General features: G+C 47.5%; 2 pseudogenes; both read right to left on the minus strand.

The window, feature by feature from the left end:
- Nucleotides 1-745: 745 nt before the first annotated feature.
- LOC119368149 lies at nucleotides 746-1,443 on the minus strand (annotated as a pseudogene).
- Nucleotides 1,444-1,471: 28 nt separating this feature from the next.
- On the minus strand, nucleotides 1,472-4,780 carry LOC119368150 (annotated as a pseudogene).
- Nucleotides 4,781-7,424: the final 2,644 nt, after the last annotated feature.

Here is a 7,424-nt window from a genome sequence, read left to right on the forward strand (position 1 = left end):
TCCTTCTCCACCAACAAGGTCCATGAGAGGTCCTTGCTGTTCCCCGCAGTGCGTCCCCTGTCTACATCGGCATGGCGCCTTCCACCTGTTCGACGAAATGCTCCAACCAAGTTGATGCCACTTCGTTCCCGTATCCAGTCACGACGGCATCGCTACTCCCAGCAGCCACACATGAGCTCGTCGCCGACCTCGTTTGTCCTGCTACCAAAGCTGTCAATTCGATGCAGCCGTTCCGGAAGCATGACTTGGACGTCTCGCCGCACACAAGCCACCAGGGCCTGCTGCCACGGCCGATGCCGTGGCCATCGTTGCGGGCAACTCGTATTGCAGAGGGAATGGAGACTCGACTAGCTACTGTAATTCGGGCTTGTAATCGACAGAGACATCTAGTTCCCTAACACGGAGGTAGTAGAAGACAGTACAAACAACAGCCGCATGCCGCTTGAGGGATCTGAGAAAGAACTAAAGCAGAATCAAGCGTTGGTATTCTTCTAGCAGATTTGCTGAATGAATCGTTTTAGTAAGAACAATGCTGCCAGAAACAAGCGTTGGCACACAGGAGTAGAAACGAGAAGTAGGCGGACACACAAATAATCAGATACCTGGTGACATCAGCCGACATAGAGATTTGCTGACATTATATGATACGACGATAACACAAGTAGTTGCATATTTTTAGATCGATACAGTACTGGAAACACTGACTAAATGAGTTAGCCTGACGGCTATCATGTTCGCCCGGGCATCATCAAAGTTCCTCATTTGCCCCCCTCGTGATCCACAGCTTGTCCCGAACAAGACAGGACCAAGCAACAGTGATCTCCAGCTTAGAGTCGCCAAGTTGACACTCATTCTGAGTTATATTGCAATCTCTGGCCTGTATGGATACCTGAGCAGCCATAGCCCCAGATTGCGAGTTGGCCTCTATGAGAACTTCAAGCGTTCCACACAATTCTACAGAGACAACATGCCTTGACAGATCAAGGTAACCCTGTGAACAACTTGTCATTGCTCCATCTTAAAGCACAACTTGCCGAAACGAGGGGCCAATCCTGTGTTCAGAATCAGGCAATTTGGCTCTTCTCCGAGGCAGAGAGGAGCAAACAACTCGGCCGCCATTTTTAAAAAGACTTGGTGTCTCTTCAGGAACACAGACACGGATACCCACGACAGTTGCCTGTACTGATTCATAAACTTCCTCTGAGCTTAACGCCATTGTGCAAAAGTCTCCTTCCAGAGGGATATATAGAGTACATATCCCAGAATAACTACCGCTTGTAATAACAGAAAAACTCATCAATGGTTTATCTTCAGACTTGGTTCTACCCTTCACTTTCAGCTCAATTTCCACATTAAGCGGTTCCCGACTCACAATTGCACGAGACGGGCCAGTCAGGTGCAAAAAAGGATCCTGCATTCACCATTCATTAATCAGTTTTGCTAAGGTAGCATTTTAGTGGGCAATTGCTTGATATGTGTCCTTAAATACATGCGTATTTCAAAATGCATATATTCATAACTAATCAGCAGACCAGGAAGGAAACAGAAAATAGAAAGATACTATACGGATCTCTTGAGTGAGTATTTGGCAGTTACTCCTTCGACGGGAGAAGAGAATGTTGCGATTGTGATCCACGCTGTCTCTTGCAGCAACCACGCCGTACACTTCCAGTGGCCACTTCAAGCCAGAACCATCTTCTATTTTTGCGACTTTGAGGGAGCAGATCTGCAAAGTGCTATCGACGAGAGCAGCCAATGGGCGTTGTCCTGGTGTAATATATGTATAGTGCATAGGACTCAATGACGCTGCAGCAATAAAAAAAAGACTATTTAGAGAATTCAATTGGCTTCCCTTACTAAAGAATGAAGGAGCCTGCTTGCTTGATACATGCAGTAGGGTAAGAAGAAACGCAACAAACAATGAGCACGTAAGTAGCATGAATGGATGTTTACTCACTCGTCTCTGTGAAGGAACCGTGGAATCTAGACCAATTCGATACCCAGCCGCTGCGGTACCTAGCAAAGAACTCCTCATTAGTCTGCCCCTTGTCCATGTTGGCATCCTCTCCCATCTCCTCGACTTCCGCTGTCTCCAATTTTGTCTCCATGGAAGAGGAACTCATCGGCGACACCTCGTCCAGCGGCTCCTTGAATAGCTCGGGGAACGATGGAGATTTCGAGGTACCCTTGTAAGTAAGATGGCCCATCTGATCCAACTGGGTGCAGAGCTGATCCAACCCATTGAAGATTGCATTCAATCCATAGTTATAGTAGGTCCTCGACGCCTGCATCTCCGTTGCTGATTCGCCGCTGTCTTCGGTCCTAATCTGGATCCCTTTCACACCCATCTTTTCCGTGACTGGCTCTTTGCCCAGAATCTCCCTGTTCTGCACTTTGCCCATCATCTGGATCAAACTCGTCATGTTGGTGTACATGTTATCCATGTGAATTTTGTTCTCGCTAATGCTATAGTCGCTAATCCTCAGTTTTGGTTCGGGTTTCAGATTCATAGCGCTCTCAGAGATAAGATTGAGTAAGGAGTAGATCTTAGCCTGAACGACCTTTGTGGCTGAATGAGTCTCCGATGTTGTCACCACATGCTTCCTCGCCCGAATTTTTGCAGTATGCTCGAACGTCTGGCCATCAACACATCCCTCCCTCGAGTTATACCGCTTGTCTCGAATAAGCAAGAACCAAGCAACAGTAACCTCCACCGTATGGGAGCCAAGATTACATGTGCGCCGACTTACTTTGCTTTCCTGGGCTGGAAAGAAGACACGACCACATGATTTGGGGGCACGTGATTTGTCGGCACTGATGATAACTTCCAGCCTTCCGTTTAACTCTACCGAAACAACATGCCTTGACAGATCAAGGTAACCATCTGAAATGTTAGCCATCACTTGATCTTGAAGTACAAACTCTTCTTCAGGTTGCTCGGGTCTAACGGGCTTAGAAGATCCCTTGGCAATGCAACTAACTCTACCATCATGTCTAAAAGGCCATTTCCTCTTCCTCCAATTAGTAACACGGACACTCACTATAGTTGCTTGGACTGTATTTTCCAATTTCGCACACCGTAACATAACTTTGCAGAAGTCCTTCGACAGAGTGGTCTCATTACCAGTGTAGTTGAAGGTCTGATGGATCAGCACTCTATCTTCTGACGTGCTTCCGCCCTTCACTTTCAGCTTGATTTCAAAGCCAACAGGATCTATAGAAACAACTGCACGAGACGGGCCAGTCAACTGCAAACAAAGATCCTGCATTTCCCAACAATTACAATCAACAAAACAACAAAAGATGCAAGCAAAAGGAAGTAAAGAGAAACTGGGCGATTTTTTTAGGATAAAATTAAATAAAACCTTTTGAGTCAGTATTTGGCAGTCACGCCTTTCACGGAGGAAGAGAATGTTGCGACTGTGATCGACGGTATCTCGGGCCGCAACCATGCCGTACACATGCAGTGGCCAATTAAACTCAAGAGCTTCTTTTATTTCTGCGACTTTGACGGAGAAAATCTGAAGGGTGCTGGCGACGACAGCAGCATCAGAGGGGCTTCCCGGTGTAATGTGTGTGAAGTGCATAGGACTGAATGACGCTGCAGCCATCGAAAAAAGGAAGATTTAGATAATTCATTCGGTCACTACAAAGTAAGGTAAATCCCTTCCTCAATAGAATGAAGCAATCTGCTTGTTTGAGAGATGCAGCAGGAAGGAAGAAAAGAAACCTAATGTACAATGAGCAGATAAGTACGAGTAGCATGGATGCATGTTTACTCACTAGTATCTTTGCAGGGACTGCTGAAGAACCAGGACCAAGACGCTTTCAAGCCGCCACAGTACATATCAAAGAACGGCCCAGTCTGCATCTTCTCCTCCATCCCCTCAGCTTCCTCAATATCCAATTTTGCCACCTCATCCCTCACCTCGCCTTCCTCTCCCATCTCCTTGGCTTCGTCAATCTCTAATTTTGTATCTTCTGAAGTGGAAATCCTCTCCGACAACTCGTCGCTCCCCATGGTTCCCTTCACAGCCTGCATGGAGATCCTCAGTGGTGCCTCGTTCGTCTCTCTGGCTTGCTATCTTTCATCCAATTCGAGTTTGGTCTCCAGATTTGTTCTTGCGATGTTTTCCTCTAATTCATCCTAATTGATTTCTTATTTATTCCTGTGAGGTTTTCCTGCGAATCCTTGAGCAGCTCGGAGATTGGTTTTGATTCCAAGACGGAACCAAGTGGCTGGATCTTAAAAAAGACCGAACGGAGTCCGCTATCGAAGTCGAACTACAGTTCCTGAGTGTCCGTTGATGGCTCGACCATGTCTGGATCACCCTCTTCTTCAGCCATCCCCTCACCTCGGTAGTCTGGATCCCCATTGTGTTCAGCCATTCCGTCACCTCATCGTACATCTTATCCGTAGCTCCCGCCCGCCTTCCACACTACCTGCGGAGAACATCGAGCAAGGGGTTGAGCTCAGCGACAACCTTCTTCGTCGACTTGATCTCCGATAACGACTTGGCGTGCTTCCTCCTCGCAGCATGCTCGATGCCCTTCCTGGATTCGGCACTCTTTCCCTTCACCTTCCCTTCCATCTCAGCAACCCGATCTCTCATGATCCTCACCTTTCCGCTGCCTTTTTTTCTTTTCTTTTTGCGCCCTGCTCTGGATTCCCGCGGCAAACTCGATGCCCTCTCCGACAATCTTTCCCTTCGTCTCCGCTTCCATCTCTGCCTCTCCTTCAATCATCTCAGGAGACGGCTCGCCACCCGCCGCCGCTGTTCTCTTCTCTTTTCGATTTCAAGGAAGGGAATTGTCTTGCTTAGGGTTTCGAGTTTCGACGAAACGGGGAGACTGGTGGTTATGGGTGCACTATATCGTGTCTCAGTCTCAGCCCGGCCCAGTAGAACGACACAAACTCCTTCCAGTCCACACTGTGTCGGCTGGCTCGGGATAGCGCGTGAAAAATCACAAAACTGGCCTTTTGGCTAAAGTTCAGCACAAAATAGCCCTCTTAGAAAATATTTCATAAAATGATCCTAACCGCATGACACCCACACCCGGGACGCCATGCTAAATAACATAATGTCTTGGTCAACAGCATCATGCGCGTCGGCGCTGACTACCACGTCGACTTGGCCTTGGGACGCCATGGGCTGTACCACGACGCCCCGCCCCGGGGCGCCATACCCCTTCATTACATCACCGCTCGAGCCCCTCTGCTCTCTGCTCTCTGTTCGTTCTTTCTCTGCTCTCTCTGATCCTTCCCCACTCCATGGTGCCCCTCAAATCGCCCCTCCCTCTCCCCACTCAAGAGTTGCGGATCTGAGCCGAAGATCGATGGATCCGGTTGCCCTTCAAATCCTCAAGGTATTCTCCTCCCTTTCCCCTCCTTCTATTGGTTGAAATCCCTCCATTTGATTGATTTGGGTGAAACCCTAGTTCATCCTTTTGTTGAAATGGATAGTGGATTTTGATGTGATAATGTAGGGATTAGTGTGATTGAGGATATGTATGGCTTATAATATGTATGTTATAGGATTTTTATGAAAGTGCTATGAATTTGGTTTGGATATGTACGCACATATATATGGTGTATGGAAGAATTAGTGCAAATATATGGTGTATTATGTTGTAGAAAATTATATGCACATATATGGTGTATGGAAGAAGAATTAGTGTAGAAATTTTGCACATGTATGTATGTTTTTGCACTAGTGCGGATATTTGCAAATGACAACGGGGCTTACCATATATGTTTGTAATTTGCAAGATGGCTTCTCTTATCCATCCATCGTATGATCGATTGCATCGTGGACGGTTCATGGCAGATGAAGGAAGGGTTTTTGATCAGCTTCACCTGAGGTCCGGTTCGGTTCATGACAAGATGAAGTATAAAGAGCGATACACAGAGTATATCTGGAAGACCGGGCTTCTCCCTTTCATCTCACTCGTGTTTCGTTCGATGCTGAAGATGAACCCTTGTGCGATCACGACACTCGTTGACCGATGGCGCCCTGAGACACATACTTTTCACTTCTATGCTGGGGAGATGACTGTCACATTGCAGGATGTTTCTCTTATCACTGGACTTCCCATCAAAGGAGAGCCTATTTGTTTTAGCACAGATTCTGATGGATGACGTGAGATTATGGTTGGACTCATAGGGAGGGAGCCAGGGGTACAAAGGAAGTCCTCCGGTGCAAGTTATCATTGGATTGCTGAATACTTTGGGGAATGCCCGGCTGATGCGAACGATGAAACAGTGTAGCAGTATACCAGGGCATACTTGTGGTATGCAGTCAGTCAGACTCTTTTCTCTGACGGCACTGGCGTGAACGCTTCCTTTATGTGGATTAAGTTGTTTGCTGGGTGGGAGCATGGACTCAGTTGGGGTGCGGCAGCGTTGTCTTGTTTGTATCGTCAGGTAAGTAGTTTTGCTTATAATATTGTGTTCACCATGTACAAATTTTCTCTAGTTTGTAATGACATATTTATGATTTGTGTGTAGCTGGACGAGGTGTGCCGTAGGGGCGCGAATCCAAGAAACGTCGTAGAGTCAAAGGAATCCAACATCGATGGTCCAATGCTTCTACTATCGATCTGGAGTTGGGAGCACTTGCCAGTGGGGCCGCCGACACCAAAGGGTTATGACCGGTGGGATGATCATCCGGACCGTATGCCTACATGGGCGTATAAGTGGGAAAGGTTGAAGGTTTTGTTGGCAGTTCAAAGACCATGTATTTGCACTACTGCAACGAGGTTGACTTCATGATATGTCAAATTCATAGCGGAGTAAGTCTTGGGCACGTGGCCTTGGTGCTCTACTAGGCTACCTCTCCACCGATGTCGCCGTCCCTATAGCTTCGAGGTCGAGATCATCATCAAGCGGCACCCAGCAGCAAGGCAAAGAATCGGTTGATGACATAGAGGAGGAGGGGGATGAACAGACGCATGATGAGATTAACACCTCGCAGATGCCCGATGCGCCTCAGCCTAGTCAAAGGCGTGGAAAGTATACTCCGGGCAAGTACGCAAGGAAGGCACGTAAGGACCCGGTGATCAAGGCTGCCTCAGAGGAGGAGGAGGAAGAGGAGGTGGAGGTGCCGCTGCAGAGGAGAAGGCGCTTAGTGAAGGGGAAGGATGTTGCACCGGCTAAGAGGGGGAAAGGAAGGAAATGATGCATTTGTCTTCAACTATGTAGGAAACTTTGTGGTGAACTATGTATGAAACTTGATGCATTTGTGGTGATCTATGTATGAAACTTGATGCATTTGTGGTGAACTATGTATGAACTTGATGCATTTGTGATGGTTCTCTTCTACTTAATGAACTTGAAGCATCAGCAAAACTCCAGCAGCACCATCAGTACTGAACAGAAACAGCAGCACATCAGTTGACAACACGACGCCCTGGGCTAGGGCGCC

This window comes from Triticum dicoccoides, chromosome 2B (genome assembly GCF_002162155.2).
Source record: "Triticum dicoccoides isolate Atlit2015 ecotype Zavitan chromosome 2B, WEW_v2.0, whole genome shotgun sequence".
Classification (NCBI taxonomy): Eukaryota; Viridiplantae; Streptophyta; class Magnoliopsida; order Poales; family Poaceae; genus Triticum; species Triticum dicoccoides.